This window comes from Cervus canadensis, chromosome 7, assembly GCF_019320065.1.
Source record: "Cervus canadensis isolate Bull #8, Minnesota chromosome 7, ASM1932006v1, whole genome shotgun sequence".
NCBI lineage: Eukaryota > Metazoa > Chordata > Mammalia > Artiodactyla > Cervidae > Cervus > Cervus canadensis.
Genome location: NC_057392.1, coordinates 47,647,572 through 47,672,072, shown reverse-complemented (window position 1 = coordinate 47,672,072; position 24,501 = coordinate 47,647,572). Strand labels below are relative to the sequence as shown.

The window sequence follows — 24,501 nt, the reverse complement described above, 5'->3', positions numbered from 1 at the left end:
ATGGAACTGAGTAACTCATTACACAGTCATTCTGACTGCCACTCCCTCTGTGCTTCACTACCCTTTTCCCACATTTCCGAATGTAAAGGAGAGAATGTAAACAAGTAGAGGAAAACAATACAACGCGAAAAAGACTAGAGATCTCTTGAAGAAAATTGAAAAATACCAAGGGAACATTTCACGCAAAGATGGGCAAAAAAAAGGATAGAAATGGAAAAGACCTAACAAAAGCAGAAGAGATTAAGAAGAGATGGCAAGAATACACAGAATTATACAAAAAAAGGTCTTAATGACCTGGATAACCATGATGGTGTGGTCACTTACCTAGTCTGACATCCTGGAGTGTGAAGTCAAGAGGGACTTCGGAAGCATTACTACAAGCAAAGCTAGTGCAGGTGATGGAATTACAGCTGATCTATTTTGAATCTTAGAAGATGATGCTGTTAAAGTGCTGCACTCAATATGCCAGCAAATTTGGAAAACTCAGCAGTGGTCACGGGACTGGAAAAGGTCAGTTTTCATTCTAATCCCAAAGAAGGGCAATGTCAAAAAATGTTCAAACTATTGGAAAACTGCACTCATTTCACACGCTAGCAAAGTAATGCTCAAAATCCTTCTAGCTAGGCTTCAACAGTACGTGAACTGAAAACTTCCAGATGTACAAGCTGGATTTAGAAAAGGCAGTGTAACCAGAGATCAAATTGCTAACATCTGCTGGATCACAGAAAAAGCAAGGGAATTTCAGAAAAACATCTACTACTGCTTCACTGACTATGCTAAAGCCTTTGTTGTGGATCACAACATTTAAAGGGATGGGAATACCAGACCACCTTACCTGCCTCCTGAGAAACCTGTATGCAGGCCAAGAAGCAACAGGTAAAACTGGACATGGAACAATGGACTGGTTCCGAATTGGGATAGCAGTACATCAAGGCTGTACACTGTCACTCCCACTTATTTAACTTCTATGCAGAGTACATCATGCGAAATGCCAGGCTGGAAGAATCACAAGCTGGAATCAACATTGCTGGGAGAAATATCAATAACCTCAGATATGCAGAAGATACCATCCTAATGGCAGAAAGCAAAGAGGAACTAAAGAGCTTTTTGATGAAGGTCAAAGAGGACAGTGAAAAAGCTGGCTTAAAACTCAACATTCCAAAAATGAAGATCATGGCATCCAGTCCCATCACTTCATGGCAAATAGACGGGGAAACAATGGAATCAGTGACAGACTATTTTCTTGGGCTCCAAAATCACTGTGGACATTGACTGTAGCCATGAAATAAAAGATGCCTGCCCCTTGGAAGAAAAGCTATGATAAACTTATAGACAGCATTGTCGTAACTGCAAAAGACTGAAAACAACCCTTTATTAGGCTGGGCTAGCCTATGCACTGGTAACAAACATATCCCAAATCTCAATGGTATAACACAACAAAAATTTACTTCTAGTGGACACTAAGCTTGAGGAAGTTCATTTTTCTCCTTAAGATGACTTATAGATCTAGGCTGCTACCATCTTTAAGTTCCACTATCTTAGCAAGCAACCATCAAAATAAGAGATTGAGGGTGCATATGGGCTCATAACAGTCTCAAAGTCTATGAGTGACATGCCTTATTTCCCCACTCTGGTTCAATAAATTAAAGGATAATCCTCAGACTGAGGTCAGCATCCTGCCCAAAACTATGCTTTGCTAAGGTCTGCTAAGCCTGCTTCTCCTTGCTTTCACCTGAATAGGAATTTGCTTTTAAAGTCATCTTCAGATTATTTATCTCTAGAACTTTTTTCCTTATGAACACACTGGGCTGTAAGCTTTGCTATCCAATATGGGTGGGCCATACTAGCCATATATGGCTATTTAAATATAAATGAATTTAAATAAAAATAAAATTGTCTCTTAGTCACACTAGCCATACTAGACAGCACAGATGTAAGAACATTTTCATCACTGCAACAAGTTCAAATCAGACAGTTCTAAACTGTTCATACAGTCAGAGGATGAGTGGTCAGAAATTTCTTAAGTCAGAAATTTCTAAGTCAAATGTTTTATGTAAAAGGTATAAAAACTAAACTTACACTAATATTTTCTTAATTTTATCAAAAACAGGAACACAAAACAATTCATTTTTGTATCAAGTTGGTTAAAAGATTAACAAGTCAAATAGGAACTAGTCTGAATTTAGCAGTATAGGATAGTCCTCTGAAAAGATGCCTAACATTATATATCCTAATCATTCATGAGCCAGTTGTTGGTTAGCACAGAAGAACTTGTTTTCACTCTCTAGAATTACTAACTTTTAACGTACAAATGCCAGTAAACAGTGATATGATATTATAAAATCTTTCCCTTTCAGCATGTGTACATGTAACTGAGTCATTCTGCTGGACACCCGAAACTAACACAGCACTGTAAACCAACTACACCCCAATATAAAACAAAAATTAAATTAAAAAGAAAGAAAGTCCTTCTCTTTCGTGAGAATTCTGCAGTCTTTAGTATCTGGGGCAATTAACCCTCAAAGCTCAACAAAGGCAAGATTTGGTTTTCAATTTGTTTTCTCAGCTTAAGTCTGTTAGAACTCTATTCCTAAGAGTAACATTCATATGAAAACCTTTGCTCAAAGAGGAGAAAAGCACAATGAACTTCTAAGATACATTTTATCAGCGTGATTACAACAGAAAATCTCTTCCTCATGGTCACTCAAAGAGCACAAATGTGATGTCCAGTAATTGTCTATTTGACAAACTTCTTAAAGAAGTTACATAAATAAATCTTATATAAACACCAAAGATAGAAAGTTCCTCAAAATGCTAGTTTATACAATTTAGCAATATTATAATCTCAAAGCCAATTTTTCTGTAAACAAAGATACAAAAGCAGCTATAAGTACCATCACAGAAAGTTTTTCCTTCCTCCTATATCCACCACCTAGCCATATTCTGTCAAAGAAAGAATACACTGTGCTTTTCCCTCCTTTATTTATAGACTATAGGCAAAACAACTTGCCCATATTCTAATTTTCATAAAATTAACATGTACTGTTAAGTCATTTTCAATTACAAAAAAAAAAAAAAAATAACCCCAAACCTTACTCATGTTAAAAGAGCTGTTTCAAATAGTTACTCTTCCTTAACTGTCAAAACCTGATACACCTCTACTCCTCCTCTGAGCTCCGACTGCAGTATTAACATTCCCGCGCTGATTACTGCTGTAGTGTCTTTCGGCTCCAAATCCATCCTTTCACCTACTCTGAATACAGATCCGCAATCTTTGAGTCTTCTTCCTTGACCAGCTGGCATGATGCTAAGCTTAAACAGCAGAGGGCGCAGAAGAGACACTGCAGGAGAAAGTTCTGTTTTGCTCACCAGTTCTGGCGCCCTTGCTTCACAAGCTCCTCCAGCACCAGGCTTCCAAACGGCAAGGTGGCCAGCAGCATAGCAGCCAGAAGCTTCCTCACACTTTCTTCTTGGGAGGTTTTGGAGTGGAGTTAGCACCTCCAACAAACAACTTTCCCTAGCGTCCTCGGGAGCCAATGTCCAGCACATCCACCAGTACAGCATGTCATCACCTCCTCTGCTGTCCAAAGGACCCACAGCCTCTCCTCTCCAAAGGACCCACAGCCTCTCCTCTCCAAAGGATCCACAGCCATGCTCTCCCCAACAAGGCCTGTACCTCCCCCTTCTGGGGGAAGAAGGGCTCTTCCCTAGGTTCTGAGGTATCAGCCCTTGGGGTGGCAACTGCTCCTTACTTCTGTTACTCCTATGTTCTTTGGAGTTCTATTTACTTCTTACTAGCTAACCCCTCACTACTCCATTCTCCTGCCATTGTTAATAATTCTTTCCATGTTCAAATTACTGCCTCTCGTCTCTCCCCTGACTGGACCCAGAGTGAGAGATACAGTCCTATTCATTAATTTGATACTTACGTTACGTACTTCCTTGACTATCAGTCAAGTGACTTCTAACTCCTCTTCTTTCTACAAGATGATGAACTCCTGGCTGCCAAGGAACACTTTTCATATTTCTCTGTATCAATATGACATTGTGCAACATAATGTTCTTTAATACCGAGGCACCAAGTAATGTTTAAAACTACACTTTAAATGATTCATAAATGCTCTACACACCTTCATTAGTTCAAAGCCAGTATAAACATTTTCTAATAACTCACTTTTTTCAGAATTTTCACCACCAAAAGCAAAAATAATCTGTATAGTATAATCAGTGTTCCTAGACTATAAGGTTTCAAAGTCAGGACCAGCATGTAGACTTAGACCTTTCTAGACCTTGTTTAAGACAGGAGATAAAGAACTGCTCATGCTCAGACTGTTCATGTCTCCAGGATCATAAAGGGGCTGAGCATGAATAATGTTTATTTTTGTATAAATGTGAGCAAGGAGGTAAAAAATTATGCTCAGAATAAGGATGTACAGCCAGGTGACTATTTATTTACAAGCAAATAAAATAAGTATGTTGGGATTTCAGAGTCACACAGCTGAACATGTATGAGGCTTTATGATAAGCTTCTCCTCTACGCTTCTGAACACCTAGCAGAAACCCCTTCAACATGAACAATGTCATCAGCACTGATGGGACCTCCTGTGAGAAAGACTGAGAGGTGAACAGAAGGCTACCTTGGCCCCAAACACAATTTACCTTGTTATCTTTCGCTAGAACTGTACTCTCTGGGTTATCCCAATAAAACTAGCTCGTATAAAATCCGTATAGTGTTTATCTTCATCAAGCCTCAAAACCTGCCCTCTGTGGGATTAATTCAACAGCAAATTAGAACTGATAACAATATCTGGAAGTGAGAAAATACAAGAATCAAGCAATTGCCTTTAATTCAAACATGGAAAGAATCAGAACAACTTTTCAAATGTCTTTTAGTAGTTTAAAGCAGTACCTCTGGAAGAGTATTAGGTGGACTGGCTGTTTATTACCACTACTCAATGAAATACAAAAATTGAGAGCAAGTGTTTAGAAACTTTTAGAGCAATTTGGCAGAGTAATCTGCTGTTGACTCTAACAACAACAACAAATGGGGCTCGCATTTTGTCTGTTTCTTCTTTCATTTTATGGTATATTACAAAAGTTATTAGTCCATTACAGAAAGTTTCTAAGAAGCACAGACCTAAAATACTCAATTCTAAACACAGAATGCTTTCTCAAAGGATCTGAAGATAAACTAATGGCCAATAAGCACATGAAAAAATACTCAACATCATTAGTGATCAGAGAAATGCAAATTAAAACCACAATGAGATACTGTCTCTCACATTAGGATGGCTATAATCAAAAGACAGGAAAAAAGCAAGTTAGGAGGATGGAGAGAAAATGGAATCCTCAAACACTGCTGGCAGGATTGCAAAATGGTGCAGTTGCTTTGTAAAACAATCTGGTAGCTCCTCAAAAGGTTAAAAACACGGAGTTACTATATGACTCAGCAATTCCACTCCTATGTATACTCAAAAGAAATGAATTGGGAGTAATATTCAGCCGTAAAAAGGAATGAAGTATGCATACATGCTATAATGGTGATAAACCTTGAAAACTCAGTGCTAAATGAAACTAGTCACAAAAGACCACATATTATGTGATTCTTCTATATATCCAGAATAGACAAACTTATAGACAGAAAATAGATTTGTGGTTGCCTTGGGTAAGGGAGTGCAGATTGGGGTAAAATCAGTGACTGTTATTGGGTGTAAATTTCTCCATGCAGTAATGCAAATTAGACAGTGGCGACGGTTGTATAACTTTGTGAATATCACTAAAAAAAAAAGGCAATAAAAACCCATGGAGTCGTACACCTTTTAAAGAGTGGATTTTATCATATACAAACTACATCTCATTTTTTAAAATTTAAGGGAAAAGAAAGAAACCACAGAGGGGCAAATGCAGATGGAGAAAGCAAGAAGGACTGAAGAACAGGCACAGGCAAAGATGGAAGGTTTGCCTCTGGCGAAGAATATCCTTTAAAGACTATGTGGCCATCTCCTAGAGTATTTTGAGGATAAGAGTTCTAAAATATGATCTGAAGGGCTGACACATCACTGGAATAAATTACAGAGCTTTTCAATGGGGCTTCCCTGACAGCTCAGTTGGTAAAGAATCCACCTGCAATGCAGGAGAGACCCCGGTTTGAGTCCTGGGTCAAGAAGATACCCTGGAGAAGGGAAAGGCTACCCACTCCAGTATTCTGGCCTGGAGAATTCCATGGGTATAGTCCATAGGGTCACAAAGAGTCAAACACGACTAAGCGACTTTCACCTTCAACAGGACTACTCTGAAGTTATACTTTTTTGCTGTAATCAGGAAAACAATCACTTCTAAAACTTCACAGCCGTGTGTCCTACATTCTATGCTGCTGCTCTTTATATCTGGAAAAAAAAGATGGTTGGCAGTTTTAAAAAATTAATTGCTTTGATTTATTCTGCTAGTAAAATTTTTATCCAGTGAGACAGAAGAATATGGGAGTAAAAACGTCTGGTTTATCATTTATAAGAAATCAGCACTCTTGGAGGAAAATCATCTTTGAAAATCATTTGCTCTAGGATTTCATAACACTACTGAAACAACCTAATTCTCAAAACTATCTGTGCTTCCCAAAACAGCTTCAACACCAAGTCACTGCAGCCTATAACCGAACCATTATTTACTGTCTCCAAATCCACTCAGGCTCTCCCAGTCTGTTCTTCGCAGCACAGGGAGCCACTTCAAAATATATAAACTTTATAACTTCAGTCCTCTACTTTAAAGCCTTTCAGTAGGATACTAAAAGGAAGCCCACTAGTACATGCATGATCAAGCCTCTGATTTTCCAGACTCAATGCTCTGTAGACTTTCCCTCTACAGGCTTTAAGTTTTGTCTGTTCTTTCAGTTTCTCTGACAGCCATCTCAGGCCTCCACACATGGCCTTTCTGGGAAATTTTATGTTCAGTCATCCAGTTTCCCTAGAACTGATGGAGTTATCCTGGTATAGAAGAGTTTCAGTACTAAACCCAGGAAAAGTCCTGGGCAAACTGAGATTGAGTCTGTCACCCTTCTTTCTATTCATCACCTCCACCTGTCCAACACCTGCTTTAAGTATTGGCCTAAAGGTCACTTTCCCAGGAAACCTTCTCTGATACCTCCTCACTCCCACGCCAGGCACATTAGTTCACTGCCTTAACAATCATCATAATGGATTTGCTATAAAACTGTGCCTACTTTAACTAGGTTATAAACTCCACAAGCATGGATCCAGTGAGTATTTTATTGACCATGACATCACTAATACCTAGCACTGTGTGCAGTTCATGTGTCTCAGAGATGAGAACTTGCTGAATGAAAAAAATCAATCAATGAAAGGTGTATCTGAGGCTTTCCTGGTGACTCAGTGGTGAAGAACCTGCGTGCCAATGCAGGAGACATGGGTTTGATCCCTGGTCCGGGAAGATCCCACATGCCAAGGAGCAACTAACCCCATGTGCCACAACTATTAAGCCTGTGCTCTAGAACCCAGGAACTACATACAACTACTGAGCCCACACACTGCAACTACTGAAGCCCAGGCACCCTAGAGACCATGAACCACAGTAAGAAAAGCCACGTCAATGAGAAGCCCACGCACCTCAATTAGAGTAGTTCCACTTGAGAAAAGCCCACACAGTAATGAAGACCCAGCACAACCCAAAAAAAAAGAAAGAAAAAAAGAAGAATGGTTTTTTTGAGATGGCATCAGAGCAAAGTAATCTTTGCAACCCCATGGACTGTAGCGCACCAGGCCCCTCAGTCCAAGGAATTCTTGAGGCAAGAATACTCAAGTGGGTTGCCATTCCCTTCTCCAGGGGATCTTCCCAACCCAGGGATCAAACCCAGGTCTCCTGCACTGCAGGCAGATTCTTTACCATCTGAGCCATCGGGGAAGCCCAATCTAGAAAGCTAAGATAATTAAATGCTCCATTTATCTTGATATTCACAACCGATAAAATTCATCCAAGCACCTCACCTTAACCACTATATATTCAAAATAAGACAGGAGGACACTAGTCTAAATTCTCATTACTCAATCTCTGTTACAAGTTATTTCTCAGTTTACTACTAATCATATTCTTACCCAGAAGATGGAATTCTAGGAAACAGGAACAATAAGAATAACCTAGTTCATGAGACAAAAGGGCACACAGCAGCCAGGAGGGGGAAATAAACCTGCTGAGTGGGGCCAGAAAGTCGCAGATGCTGGGCAATGAGGAGCACTTGGAAATTCAAAAGGCTTGGTTTTAAGTGTTTTTTATTCTCATAACAAAAGTAGTACAAGGTCATTACAAAGAACCCAAACCAGAATAAAATTTAAAGAAAAACAGAATATCCATAATTACACTTCCCAGAAAGACCTATTTCTTTTTTTACACTTCGCACTAGAAACAGGAAAATGACATGGTTTGAAGTCTAAGTCACTGAAATATTTATATTGTAAACTACAATGTGTCAGATGTTAGAAATAAAGATAACTAAGATCTAGTCTCAGTTTCGAACTCACCATCAGTGGGCAAGAATAACAAAGGACTACTCTGCAGTAAGATAAGAGCTGATGGGTAAGTGGAATGTGATGGAAAAGAGGACTCAGAGCTCCTGTTTATATGATTATGTAAAGTAATTAGTAATTAGGCAAAGAAATCAAAACTGGCTTTTGAAGGATGAGAAGAACTTGCCAACCAAAAAAAGAGAGGAAGAGCTCCGTAAACAGAGGAAGCAGTGTGTTAAGGAAACTTTGTAATCTAAATGTGATCCTCTTTTCTTTCTTCTTCCCCTGGGCTGTCACCCAATCACAAAACTAGAAAAGTGAAACTATGACTAAGCATGAAAGAAGTAAAAGAGTGAGACAAAAAATGTTTCAAAACTGCCCATGAGGTAGTGAATGGGGAAGCATGGAACAACAAATATACATTTTTTAGAGCAGTAAGAAGCAGCGTGTTCAACAGTGTGGAGTCTAGCTTTCCTCAAGTTTGGTCACAAACAATTCAAAGTGAAAAAGGGGGGGGGGGGGAGGACAATAAACACAGGTCATCCTTGACTTAAGATATGTATGTTGAAAATATCATTAAGTCGAAAATGCATTTAATACACCTAAATCTATCAAAGAACATGATAGCCTAAGCCTACCTTAAACATGCTCAAAACACATCAGTTGACAACTGGGCAAATTCATCTAATATAAAGCCTATTTTATAACAATGTTGAATATTTTCTGTAGTTCACTGAATATTTTTCTTAAAAGTGAAAGAGAATGGTTTTAAGGGTACAGAATAGTTAAGTGTATGGTTATATCCTTGTGACTGCGTGGCTGACCGGGAGCTACAGCTCCCTCACTGCCTCTGCCCAGCACCACCAGAGTGCTGAACCCTATACTGCTAGCCCAGACAAAGATTAAAATTCAAAGTGTGGTTTCTACTGAATGCACACCACTTTTACACCATAGTAAAGTCAAAAAAATCATAAGGAGGGCAACTGGATGTGTAGGAGAAGTGTTCAACTAGATATCAAAAAGATGCAAATTGGAACAAGATGCTATTTTCCTATAATCAGACAGAAAACTTATCAATCAAAGACCTTATACTAAAAAATAAGGGTCAACTGCAGGCTGATTATTTGATTCCTTACGTGGTTGTCTTAAGTTAAACAAAAACTGAAACCAGCTTCATATGGTAAAGAATAGTATCGAATCAAATAGTAAGTAATCTATCCCAAATTTCCACAAAAACAATTTTATTTAAAGTCTTATAAGGCTTTCCATTAGCTTTAAGGTCACACAATCTTAACTAGGATCCATGACCCATCCATGATACTTGTTTCATAAGAGAAAGTTAAGATATAAAGATAGCTTGCTCCTCTCTCTAGCCACCCTTTAATTTGGAGACCCAAAGTTTGCCTCATAGAAACAAGCTAGTTAGTCACCCTTGTTAACTCATTTCTTGATAAATAGAGATGAGTTCTGTGGCAGCTAGAGCTCCTTATCATCTCTTCTAATCTTTCTATATACATTGAGGAGACTGCCATGCAAGTTCCTGAAAACGAGTAACTTTCTATGTGTCTCTATGGATATAAAGTTCAGGTCGAGCTGTAAAATGGCAAAAAAAAAAAAAAAAAAACCTGGATTCCCACATGGTTTCCTGAGAGGTGTATTTACACAAGCGAAGTGTTGTGTTGTGGGTACAAGATTAGAATCAGTAAGAGCCCTAAAAGAAGCACAGGCTAGAAATCAAGGTAGGGTAAGACCCTACCATCCTAGCCCAGAGCTACCCTATTAGATGAATGCCAATTAATCACTGGGACTCAGGCTAGGAGCTGTGTGTATTTATCCTTCAGCGACACACCTCAGAAGAGGTTTCAACCAGAACCCTAGCCAACTGTAGAGGCACGGACAATCAATCCCACAAAGGTTTCCAATAAATGCGTATCAGGTAATAGACAGCAGTTACCATTCAAGGATGAATAAGCAGGGCACTTCCCTGGTGGTCCAGTGGCTAAGGCTCCACACTGCTTCCAGGCACAGGGGTTTGATCCCCTGGTCTGGGAACTAGATCCCAGATGAGGAAACTAAGACCCGGCGCAGCCAAATAAATCAGCTGTTTATTTTTCAGTTGCTCAGTTGTCTCAGTTGACTCTTCTTGTGACCCCATGGACTGGAGCCAGCCAGACTGCTCTGTCCATGCAATTTCCCAGGCAAGAATACTAGAATGGGTTGCCATTTCCTTCTCCATAGGATCTTCCTGACCGAGGGATCAAACCTGCATTTCCTACATTGGCAGGTGGATTCTTTACCACTGAGCCACCTGGGAAACCTAATAAATAAGTAAATAAAAATAAATATTTAAAAAGGAAAAAGGATGAATAAGCAGGAAAAAAAATTCAACACTGATCCCAACAATAATACAGCACAAGAAATACAGAAAATTACTTTTCAAAAAAGTAGAATCTAACTTAGAAAGTGAATCAATTCAGGACACAGAATTAAGTTCTAAACACTGTTTGGCAAACTCCATGAAACAGGCATATATAAAGAGAAAAGACCAAGATGAAATGAAGGTAATTTAAGCAAAAAAAAGAATGGAGTAAATGTTTAAAAGATGCAAAGAAACTAAATTTTAATAGCAGAAGTAAAGCTGACACCGGAGGTGATAAAGGAAAATCAAATGAGTGATAAAGACAAACATTTGAGAAGATCACACAAAAGACAGAAATGATAAGCTAACCTAATGACTACAAGTGTTTCCAAGAAGAAAACAGAACTAAAAGTAACCAAAAATATTTCTGGAAATGAAAAAATAAAGTATGAAGCTTTAGGTACGTTCTGTGCTTAGTCATTCAGCCCTGTCCAACTCTGTGAGGCCATGGACTGTAGCCCACCAGGCTATTCTGTCCATGGGGATTCTCCAGGCAAGAATACTGGAGTGGGTTGCCATGCCCTCCTCCAGGGAATCTTCCCAACCCAGGGATCGAACCCAGGTCTCCTGCATTGCAGGTGGATTCTTTACCATCTGAGCCACCAGGGAAGCCCAAGAATACTGGAGTGGGTAGCCTATCCCTTCTCCAGGGGATCTTCCCAACCCAGGAATTGAACCAGGGTCTCCTGAATTGCAGGCAGATTCTTTACCAGCTGAGCTACCAGGGAAGCCCCATAAATGCTATAAGAAGGATGAACCTTGAAAATATGCTACATGAAATAAGCAGACACAAAAGGACAAATACTGTATGATTCTACTTATATGAATCATCTGGAAATGGCAAAATCATAAAAGAAAGTAGATCAGGCACAGTCACGAGGGGTTGTGGATAGAGAGGAATAGAGGGTCAGCATTTAATGAGTGCAAAGATTCAGTTAGCAAAGATGAAAAATTCTGGAGATGGATGGTAATGATGGTTGTACAGTGTAAGTGTACTTAATGCCAAAGAACTGAATACGGTTGACTCAACAGCTTGGGGTTGGGGGCACAACCCTCCACACAGTCAAAAATCTGAGTATAACCCACAGTCCAGCTCTCCATAACATGGTTTCTCCAAATCCAAAGTTCCCCTGTAACTGCACTTCTGCATCCTAGGATTCAACCAACCTTGAAGAGTGCTATACTATAGTATTTACTATTGAGGGAAAAAAAAAAAAAAACAGGCACAAGTAGACCCGGGCAATTCAAACTCATGTTGTTTAATAGTTAACTTCACCTAAAATTGGTTAAGATGATAACTTTACATTATGTATATTTCACAAAAATGTAGAAGCAGTAGCAATGAGCCATTAAAAAATAGAAAGCATTAAAAAATAACAGAAACACACTCAACAAAATTACGACAATACACATAAATGTTTTCAGTATTCATTTTAGATTAAAACAAAACTATTTTAGTAGTTCAGTGGTTATAATTTAAAAGAGCTACAGCTAAAAGTGGCATGGAAAGAATAAGTTAGCTAATAATTTACTAAACAAAGAACAGGACTGATATGAATTTAAGTAAAATAAAAGACTCAGATTAAATATGACAATTTTTTATTGATTAGGTGGAATGCAGACCTTTAGCAGTACAGAACTTAAAACATGCATCAATAATATTATACCAAAAACATGATAAAAATCATCAGGGTTGAGACAAGACAAGCCACAGAGTAGGGGAAAATATTTGCAAAAGAAGCATCTGAAATAAAGACGCTCAGCCTTCATTAGGGAATTGCAAACTGAAACAAGATAGCACTACACATCTATTAAAATAGTTAAAATCCAAAACAAGAATAACATTAAATGCTGATGAGGATTTGAGCAGCAGGAACTCTCATTCATTGCTGCTGGGAAAGCAAAATGGCTCAGTCACTGAAAGACAGTTTTAGCAGATTCTTACAAAGCTAAATACATTCTTACCATTCAATACAGCATCATTTTCCTTGCTATTTACTCTAATCAGCTGAAAACTTATACCCATGCAAAACCCAAACATGGATGTTTATATAGCAGCTTTACTCATAACTGCCAAAGGTGGAAGCAACCAAGATGTCCTTCAATAGGTAAGTGGATAGAGAAACTGTGGTCTATTCCAACAAAGGAGTATTCAGCACAAAAAAGCGATGAGCTATTAAGCCATGAAAAAATAATGAATGAAACTCAAATGCATATTGCTAAGTGAAAGAAGCTGAAAAGGTTACATATTGTATAATCCAACTATATGACATTCTGGAAAAGGCAAGACCATGGAGACAGTTAAAGCATCAGTAGTTGACAAGGATTATCGAAAAAGGAGGGACAAATAAGAGGAGCATAGGGAATTTTAGGAGCTGAGAAACTATTCTATGTGATAATGTAATGGTGGATACGTGGCATTTATCCACCATTTGTCAATATCCAATACTCATTACATTAATGTATAATATCAAAAGTGAATCCTAATGTAAATTATGAACTCTGATTGATAGTGATGTATTGTGGTTCATCAATCGTAACAAACATACCACATAATGCCTAATGATGGTTGCTGAAGCTAAGGGAGGGGGTAGATCAGGGTATATGAGAGTTCTCTGTACTTTTTTGCTCAATTTTTTTTGTGAACCTAAAATGGTATAAAATGAAGTCTATTAATTTTTTTAAAAATAAAAATCATTAAAAAACCGGGCACCCTTTACTCAACAAACACATTCTTACTGCATACATACTTGTTCTAAGTTCTGAACAGAATAATAGGGAAGAAATAAACAAGTAAATAAAAAAATAAATTCAGGTGGAAGTGCTATAAAGAAAAACACAAAGGGACAGAAAGTTAGATACTGAGCAGGGGCAGGGGAGGCTATATTATATTAGATGGCTGATCAGGTAAGGCTTTTTTAAAGCAGTGACATATGAAAGGAAGACAGTATTCAGGCAGAAGAAACAAACATAAAGGCCTCAATATAAGTAAGCATAAGCTTTTCAGAAACAACACTACCTCTCAGTCTTTGACAGATTAAGATTAAAAACTTAATAAAGGCTAAGTCTTATAGTTAATAAAAACTATTAATAAGGAGTAAGACAATTTGAATAAAGATTGACAGATATATGTGTGTATATAAACTATGTGCAAATAGAAAATATTCTTTTTAAGTTTTCAAAGAACACTTAGAAAATTGGATTATGCTTTAAGTCACAAAGAAACCCACAATAAACTCAAAAATATTTTAAAAAACCATAGTCACTGACAGTGAAAGAACTAAGAGTGAACAGAACTGTACCAAATACCTCCTGAGTCAAAGAGGATCAAATTAGAACTACCAACTATTTGGAAAGCAATGAACACAAGAAAATCATTCAGAGGCATTTTAGAGTGCAAAGTTGTACTCAGAGGCAAATTAAGAGCATTAAATGTTCTCATTAAATAAAAAAGAGAGAGAACTAAGAATTTACTAAGTTAGAAAAAGTATAACAACAAAAAAAAAGCAGGAACAAAATAAAAAGCAGAAGTTAGAAAATCAGAACACAGAAAATTAACAGAATGAATCTCAAAGTTTCTTATTAAAAAATTACTAAGAAAACATTTGGCAAATCAAATTAAGAAAAATAAGAAAATCACTAATAAATGATGGAAATGAACACCACAGATTTTAATTATAAAAATTTACATATACCCATATAATAAATTTGAATATCTTAAAAAATATTAGATATGAACTTATCAAAGCTGATGCATGACAGTAAGTAAGGATTTCTCCATAGACTACAGAAGTTACTATATGGACTGTGGATTCTTATTAAAAATTCCTACAAGATTCTCTTCTACTCTTTAAATAAATTCTGTACACTTGACTAACAAGTTTGGTTCCTCATAATATAGGTCTTTGAGTATCTTGGGAATGTTATTAGCAAATTTATTTACCTACTTTTGTAAGCAGTAAAAGAAAAACCTTACCAACACCTAAATAAGTGTTATAAAAACATTTGATAAAATTCAGAAGACAATTATTTTTCATAAAGAAGAAAATAAACAACAGCTGTATTCATCCTTAACTGTAAAAATACCAGAGACATTCCAAGACAATTATCACCTCTCTAATTTAACTGTGTCTTGGAGATTCTAATCAATGTAATAAAGAGCTAAAATAAAAATAAATACTATAACTATTGGAAGTAAAGCAAAAGTTACTATTATTTTTAGGTAAGACAAGGAACCTGGAAAACAAAAGTAAATAAAATTTTACTGAAATCCAGAAAGATAATAAAAATAATCATGAACACAAAAATCTAGTTATTTCTACAGGTATAAACTAGTGGGTGTAAGATAGGCTCAAGGATGTTTCATACAACACACAGAATGTAGCTAATGTTTTATAATAACTGTGAATGGAAACTAACTTTTAAAATAGCGTAAAAAAATTTTTAAGAGTACTAAAAAAAATCTAGTTATTTCTGTATATTTATCAGAAATAATAAACTAAACCAAATCCACAAAAACAAAACTATAATGTAAACAAGAAATGCAAATTAAACTAATTTTTTATTTGCCTAGCAATAAACAAATTTAAGCAAATTTAATAATTTCATTAAGAATGATGGTTGTTTCAAGGACAACAGCAAGAAAATGAGACTCACAAAGCTAGTGATAATACACATCAAACATTTCTGAAGAGTAACTTAATACTTTTAAATGTTTATACGTTTTTATTCAGTAATTTCATTTCTAAGAAAATAGTCTAAATAATCAGGGAAAAATAAAAAGATATTCACTATAGAATTATTTGTATAAAATACTGGAATAAATTACACACTGGCCAGTAAGAAAATAGTGAAACTAAGGCACAGCTGTACAATAGAACGTTAGGCAAACATTAGAAATCATTTTTTAAAATGATTTTAAGGAGAACAGATGGAAACTGTCAAGATTTAATGTTAAGTTTAAAAAAAAATCAAGATAGCAAATTCCACCAAATATGATTCCAAAATTTCAGAAAAGTAAATTATGTACACATACCAAATATAAAGAAATATCAAAATACTGTATTAACAGCAGTCATTCATAAGCAATGTTTTTTTTTAAAAAAAAAAACTTTATTCTTTTCAAATATTTAATAAGGAAGTTGAAAAAGTTCAGAAAGAATTTACAATAGATAACTCTTATCAAACACCTGGCTATATTTTTACTATTATATCTGCCAATGTAACCTTTTATTCTTTAATAATCTGATCTTTAGAGAAAATGAAGCTGTGTCTAAAAGTTTTACTCCAACTCTTGTTGTTCATGTGGTTATTATGTAACATTTTTGCTTTATAAACCAAATCTCAAAATTAAAAAGCACAGGAATTAATTTTTTTTTCAATTTTTGGGCACACCATGTGGCTTTTGAGATCTTAGTTCCCCAACCAGGGGAAACACAGAGGAAACACAGAGTCCTGACCACGGGATTGCCAGGGAATCCAAGAATAGGAATTAATTTTTTAAAAGCTGAGATTATACCTTAAAGTGCACCTATGAAATAAGGGTTAAAATAAAACCTCTATTTTCCCAGAACTTATTAAATGTGTAGATGAAAAAATATTATCTTCAAGATAATAGTGTGATCAGAAACATGTTAGGAAGAACTCAGTAATGTAGGTTAAAAGAGCCCCGAACGCATATGTATATATGTGCTAAGTCGCTTCAGTCGGGTCCAACTCTGCACGACCCTATATGGACTGTAGCCGCTAGGCTCCTGTCCATGGGATTCTCCAGGCAAGAATACTGGAGTGGGTTTCTGCGTGACCCAATATGGACTGCAGCCCGCCAGGCTCCTCTGTCCATGGGATTCTCCAGGCAAGAATACTGGAGTGAGTTGCCATGCCCTCCTCCAGGGGATCTTCCCGACCCACCAGAGTTTGTTACCTCTAACCTGCACTTGAGGCGGGTTCTTTACCATTAGCGCCACATGGGAAGCCCGTATGTATATATGTGTTTCAATTCTAACCAAAACTAGAGTTCTCTGCACCTTTTCTATTAGTTTCAATTGACAAAAATTGAGATATTAACTCTCATTTCCAGATGAATAACTCATCCTTTCAGCACACTCCAAAGAAAGATTATGGATCAATGTGTTAAGAAAACATACAAAAGCAATAAGAATATCTAAATCATACTGGAAATCAGGGAAGACTCCCAAAGAAAGCTATACTCAAAAGCTGAAATTTGAAGCCTGAGGATGAATTAGGTAGATGCCAAGAACTAGGAGCCAAAAGAGGGCATTTCCCCCTCCTTTTCAGATGTGATGTTTACAATAAAACTATTAAAATATTCCTCTCTGAATCCCTATCATGTGACAAATTTTTACACCAACCTCAAAGTCCTGAAATATTTTCATACCTATATTTTATTTCAGTAGCCAAACTCTTACTCCACTTTGCACCAAAAAAATAAAAATCCTGAAGTATTAAGATTCAAATACAATTATTAAAGTACCAGAAGAAAATATAGAAATTGTTTTTTGATAAAGGTAAAATGGAAAAGATACTCTTAAACAAAGGATTAATATCTACTATGTGTAAAGAGCTTCTGCAATTCAATAAAGAAGTATAGATTAGTATAACCTTTTAGGAAGGCAATTTGTCATCTATTAAAATGCACACTTAAGAATCCTTTTTATGGAAATACTTCTATACATATGCATGTGCACAAAGATATAAGTAAGTTCACTAAAGCCCCACTTTTAGTTGCCCAAAAGTGGAAGTAACAAATAACCATAAATAATTAAGTACAAGAAAAGAATAGAATATTGCATGACCATTAAAAACATGAGGTATAACAAGTACTGAGATGGAAGAGAATTTATAACAATTAGATTTTTGATTAAAAAAAATCAAGGTAAGATTATACACACACTGTGCTTATTTCTAATTGCATAGAAGAAAACAAAATTGCTAAAAGTGCGTACCTGTAAGGAATGCGACTAGAAAGTAAGGAAAGTAATTTTCACTTTTTACTCTAAATAACGTACTTGAATCTTTTGTGATAGCATGAACTGACTACCTTTGAAATTTAATTTTAAAATCAGGGGGAAAAACTCACTATTCTAATCTGTTATAATTATGGTTATCTCTGAGGGCTAAATGATTTTTGTACAGTAATTTTTGTCCTGTTTCTTAACAGTTTACTTTCTAAATTTTCTATGAGAAATACAACTCTTTTAAAATCTGAGAAATATGTATTAAAAAACCTATATTTGATTTCATTGCTGAAACTTTTTTTTTCCTGAAAAGTGATTTTTAACAGTTATGGTCTCAAAAACGTGGTACTGAGATTCCAACCACTTTCTGAAAGCAGTCTTTTTTTTTTTAGAAAGCGGTCTTAAATCTAAGTTTCTAGGTATAACATCTGTTGCTGAAGCAATTAAATATAAAACACATTTTAGAATGGAATATTAACTAACATTTATTAATCATGTAAGCACAGCATTTGTTAAGTAATTTTCCCTGTATTATCTCATTTGCTCCAAATAGCCTTATGAAATTTGTATTATACTGTTGTTATTATTATTAATCCTCATCTTATAGATTGAAAAAATCAAGTCTGAAAAGAATGTATATCTTGTCCAGAGTGAAGTGCAAGAGCTAGGATTCAAACCCAGGTCTCCAGCTCCTAACCACTTTTGATAGCTGGAATGACAAGTACTAATGTACCTTAGAGATAATACACTAAACCTCTGAAATGTGGCCTGAATATTCAGCCTGATTATTCTTATTCAGGTTAGCGATCCTAAAATGAAGAAGTGGTGACACTCAATTCTTATCACAGAAGAAAATAGTATTTTTCAAGGCAACAAGGGATATTTTTTCCCTTTTTTTTGCATCTCTTTCTGCTTCTACCAAGGTACAAGAAGGATACAAAGGACAACTCAGATTCAGGAGTAACTTAACACCCTCCTTGATTAGTCTGGAATTAGCCCTGTAACTAACTGCAAGAGCTTTTTTTTTTTTTGCAAGAGCTTTTAAAAACAAATTGATCAGAATCCCAAACCTTAAAGACTTGAAAACAAGGTACAGTTTCACATTTTAATCAAAAGTAGAAAATTCACAAAGCCAAAAGAAATGTTATAATCAAACACTAGAATAATCAATATAGACAGATTAAACATAGGAAGAATTTAACAATATCTACCTATCTTATCCCAAGCTATTTGAACAAGGTCTCTCTCTTTTAAAAAAGAACAGAGAACTTCCCTGGTGGTCCAAGGGTAAAGAATCCAGCTGCCAAGGCAGGGGACCATCCCTGGTCCAGGAAGATTCCATATGCCTCAGGATAACTAAGTCGGCGAGCCACAACTACTGAAGCCCCCATGCTCCTCAACAATGAGAAGCCTGCGTACCTCAACTAGAGAGTAGCCCCCACTCACTGAACTAGAGAAAGCCCAAATGCAGCAATGAAGGCCCAACACAGCCAAAAAAAAAAAAACTTAAAAAAAAAAAAAAGAATAACTGAAAGTTTATCCCAGCTACACGAACAAGTTCCAAGTTTTCTCTTAGAAAAAAAAAAAAAAAAAACTATAATTGAAAAGATACATACACCACTGCTAACCATGTCTGCTTGGAAATCTGCCCACCATAAAGACTAGAGACTCATAGGAACCCCTATTCATTTGTTTAGTAGACATTCTACAATTACAACTTCATGAATTTGGGTTTGCAAGGTTAGCATTTAATGTCAAAAGTCCAGAAGAATAATTCTGAATAATTGTAAACTGGAATCAGGGCCCTAAGAGAAACAGAACTCTTCCTCAGTGAAAGTATCTGCTTATAGAAAGCTCTGGCAGAGAAGCTGACATCAACACATCTACTTGCACACTCCAACATTTCTAGACCTTAACCCCTTAGGCCAAGAAGACCTCTCAATGAATTAAGGACAACTGACGCTACCAAAATGACAGTCCTGAAAAAACACTGAATTGAGGTCAAACTCTTTCACCAAAACCTGAAAGTGGGTTTACGACCTACATATGTTACAGGTCAGAAACATTCTAAGGTTCATTTTTCATAATGTAAGTCTATGTTTCTGGCTAGTTAAAACTAGAAAGAAAAACTAAGGATTTAAGAGTTGCCTTAAATCAATACCCTTAAGAGGAGAACATGAACAAACGTTTCACTTAGATACGTATTTTTTCATAGATACATACAAACTATACAAAAGGGATTATGAGTGTGATTTACAAAAGCCACAGAGCTCCTGGGAAAGTTGACAAGTTCCAACCTGCTTTAAAAATTACCATTCACTGTCTGCATCCCAATCTAACCTTATTCAATGTTATTCTTTTGAATAACCGTACAACAACAAACCCCCAGAGCAAATTCTTCTACATTTCAATATCCTGCCTACTTGCAAGAGCGGAAGAGTCAAACAGAGCAGGGGAAAAAACGTGACGTGAACAACCTTGATCCAAAACACAGCTCGTGGGAGTCTAATTTTAGGCCTAACCATTTTGATTGTCTTTTTACAGAGGTTGAAAAAGAAAACAAAAAAACACAGATCACTTGTAAAATAAATCTGAGATAACTAAACCAATAGGGGTTGGCATTATTTATCAAGGAGTAAAGAAATCACGTTCGCACTGCCCAGAGTATTCCCATTAAAGATAAGATACAAGGGCCGGTAGTACAACCCTACAACAACTGACGACAACGGCAATTGCTTTCCACTCTTCAGCTCTTGGATGACTCTATCTTTAAAGAATGAGTCAAAAGGTTGAGCCCACTGAGGAATATTCGACAACGTTCTGTGTCTATGTGTTGTTTTAAAGAAAGCCAAACATGGTGAAAGTCAACCTTCAACCAAGTTACCTAAAGAAGCAAATATTCACCTCCTGGCGGATGATCAAACAGGAATCACGAGAAGACCCGAAAGTTCTGTTTTTAAACGGTGGCCCTCAAACCCTCGGAAAACTATTCGTTTTCTACTGATGCGGAATATGGAAGAGATCACAGATTGCAGTTTAGAAAAGAATGAAGAGGCTCTAGACAATGTGCCTCGGCAAAGAAACTGTGATGACCAGAGAGATAAGGAGGAGCTGGGACTCTGTAAGAGACGAAAAATCAAGGAATAAAACCCGAAACGTTTCGTCGAACACTAAAGTAAATGAAGAAAAGGCGGCTGAAACGCAAGGTAAGGAAGATCAACAGAGGGCAGAGACGGTGGCGCGACAGGGTTCAGGGCAGGGCCGGGTCCAGGAAGAGTTAGATCTCACCAGCCCAGCAAGCTTCCCATTTCAGGCTAGAGCCGGAGAAGAAAACAGCCCGAGGGCGCAGACAATGAGCCACCGCCCCAAGAGTTGCGGCTCCAGGCACGCAGGTGGCGGCTTCCCGGGCCCGCGCTGGGCAGGTCAGCTGCCCCGGGCCGCTCGCGCCGGCCAGGCCGCGTAGAAGCGAGGAGGAATGAGAACGACGGCCCGCGTCCCGGCCTGTCTGCACACTTACCCTAGGCGAGGAAAGGTCCCCGCCCCAGCGAGGAGCCTCCGGCCGAGCTCCCGGCGGGCTCCGGAGCCGCCCCGAGCAAGCGCGCGACGCGGGGCGGGGAGGGGAGGGAAGGGGAAGCGGGGCGGGAAGAGGGGCCGCGCTGGAGCGCAGCCGCTGCTACTGCTAGGCCAGGCGGCAGCCGAGCCCCGCGGGCGCCGGGAGGGGAGGGCAGGGAGCCTTCGGCAATGGCGACGGCCCAGGCCAGAGGGGAAGCGGAACAACCACCGCTGCTGCGCGTGGCCACAACCCTGGGGGCGGGCGACGGCGGGGACCGGAGAGGGGCGGGACCGAAGCCCGAGCTCCACTGGGCGGAGACAGTACCACCTCCCAGTGGGCGAGTGCATGCGGGGCCTGCCGGGAGTTGTAGTTTAGAGATGTGTTCCACGTCTCTCTCCCACTTGCTTTTTTTGGGGGATATTCTCTATATTGAGAGAGACCGCCAGTACCCCAATGTAGTTCAGCATTGTCTCCAGTCAGGTCTGTGCCAACCAAAGATGCTGAAAGACGATTTTTGTTACATGAACCTGCTCCAGGACATGTGTTTCTGAGAATTCATCCACTATCCATTTTGCTTTATGCCTACAACTCAATGTATTTTGGTGCTAATTAAGGCCCACCTCCTTGCAAATTAAGGCCTCTATGTTTTATCTACAGAGGAGTTTCTCAATGTATTCATTCTATTCAGTTCAGTTGCTCAGTGATGTCTGACACTTTGCAACCCCATGGACTACAGCATGCCAGGCTTCCCTGTCCATCACCAACACCTGGAGCTTGCTCAAACTCATGTCCATAGAGTTGGTGATGCCGTCCAATCATATCATTCTCTGTTGTCCCGTTCTCCTCCTGCCTTCAACCTTTCCCAGCATCAGGGTCTTTTCAAATGAGTTAGTTCTTTGCATCAGGTGGCCAAAGTATTGGGAGTTTCAGCTTCAGCATCACTCTTTCCAATGAGTATTCGGGACTCATTTCCTTTGGGATTGACTGGTTTGATCTCCTTGCAGTCCAAGGGACTCTCAAGAGTCCTCTCCAACACCACAGTTCAATAGCATCAACTCTTTGGTGCTCAACTTTCTTTATGGTCCAACTCTCACATCCATACATTACTACTGGAAAAAGCATAGCTTTGACTAGATTCCTCAATGTATTCACTCAGTGTCTAATATATACCAGTCACTCTTGGGTATCAGGGATACAAGAGTGAACATGAGTCACTTTGTCTTTGTGGAACTTCCAAATATAAAAACACAATAACTAAAATAGTATCTGGTATGAGGAAAAAACTAGGATAATTACTTTGGATAAAGTGGCCAGTAAAAGCATCTTTAACGAGGTGACGTTTAAGCTAAGAACCGAAAGAGAGTCATGAGAAGCACTCAAGCATTACAAGCAGAGGAAGGAAGAAAAGAACTTGCTAAGGTCAGTTAAAAAGGCCTGTGTAACTGCAGTTTAGTGCAAGAGGAGCATAGTACGGCAAAACACTAGAGAAGACAAGATTCAGGTCAAGAAGGATCTTAAATGACATGGTAAGGAGGCTGGACTTTATTCCATTAAGTTATTAAATAGTTGTAAGCAGGGAAGTGATGTTACTTGGTTTATACTAGATTGCTACATGAAGAATGGAGTTTTGAGGTGCAAGAAGAGAAAGGAATGAATTAGGGAGGCATTAATCATGACTGATGCTAGAGTATCATGGTAGACATAGAGCAAAAAAATTGATATGGAGAATATGAGAAAAGGGTTTCAAGGAGCAATAAGGCACACTATTCGATAACTTGAAAAACATTCCCACTATTAAATATACAAAATGCTGAGTAAAATAGAACATCCTCTCAAAAGCATAAGCTCAAACCAGTTCAGTTCAGTTCAGTCGCTCAGTTGTGTCCGACTCTTTGTGACCCCATGAACCGAAGCATGCCAGGCCTCCCTGTCCATCACCAACTCCCGGAGTCCACCCAAATTCATGTCCACTGAGTCGGTGATGCCATCCAACCACCTCATCCTCTGTTATCCCCTTCTCCTCCTGCCCTCAATCTTTCCCAGCATCAGGGTCTTTTCAAATGAGTCAGCTCTTTGCATCAGGTGGCCAAAGTATTAGAGTTTCAGCTTCAGCATCAGTCCTTCCAATGAACACCCAGAACTGATCTCCTTTAGGATGGACTGGTTGGATCTCCTTGCAGTCCAAGGAACTCTCAAGAGTCTGCTCCAACAGCACAGTTCAGAAGCATCAATTCAGCCCTCAGCCCTCTTTATAGTCCAACTCTCACATCCTTACATGACCACTGGAAAAAACAGAGCCTTAACTAGACGGACCTCTGTTGACAAAGTGATGTCTCTGCTTTTTAATATGCTGTCTAGGTTGGTCATAACTTTCCTTCCAAGGAGTAAGCATCTTTTAATTTCATGGCTACAATCACCATCTGCAGTGATTTTGGAGCCCAGAAAAATAAAGTCAGCCACTGTTTCCCCATCTATTTGCCATGAAGTGATGGGACCGGATGCCATGATCTTAGTTTTCTGAATGTTAAGCTTTAAGCCAACTTTTTCACTCTCCTCTTTCAAGAGGCCCTTTAGTTCTTCTTCACTTTCTGCCATAAGGGTGGTGTCATCTGCATATCTGAGGTTATTGATAGTTCTCCTGGCAATCTTGATTCCAGCTTGTGCTTCTTCCAGCCCAGCATTTCTCATGATGTACTCTGCATATAAGTTAAATAAGCAAGGTGACAATATACAGCCTTGATGTACTCCTTTTCCTATTTGGAACCAGTCTGTTGTTCCACGTCTAGTTCTAACTATTGCTTCCTGATCTGCATACAGGTTTCTCAAGAGGCAGGTCAGGTGGTCTGGTATTCCCATCTCTTTCAGAATTTTCCATAGTTTGTTGTGATCCACACAAAGGCTTTGGCACAGTCAATAAAGCAGAAATAGATGTTTTTCTGGAACTCTCTTGCTTTTTCGATGATCCAGAGGATGTTGGCAATTTGATCTCTGTGCTCTGTGACAACTAGAGGGGTAGTATGGGGTGGGAGATGGGAGCAG

The 24,501-nt window shown here is 38.2% G+C and overlaps 1 protein-coding gene across 1 annotated transcript in view; it reads right to left on the bottom strand.

Annotated features, from left to right (window-relative positions):
- PAK2 (p21 (RAC1) activated kinase 2) overlaps nucleotides 1-21,558 on the bottom strand; it is an 87,185-nt gene extending 65,627 nt beyond the window's left edge. The window contains exon 1 of the mRNA XM_043473269.1: nucleotides 21,427-21,558. The gene's annotated coding sequence lies outside the window, so the exon portion shown is untranslated. The remainder of the gene's footprint in view (nucleotides 1-21,426) is intronic.
- Nucleotides 21,559-24,501: the final 2,943 nt, after the last annotated feature.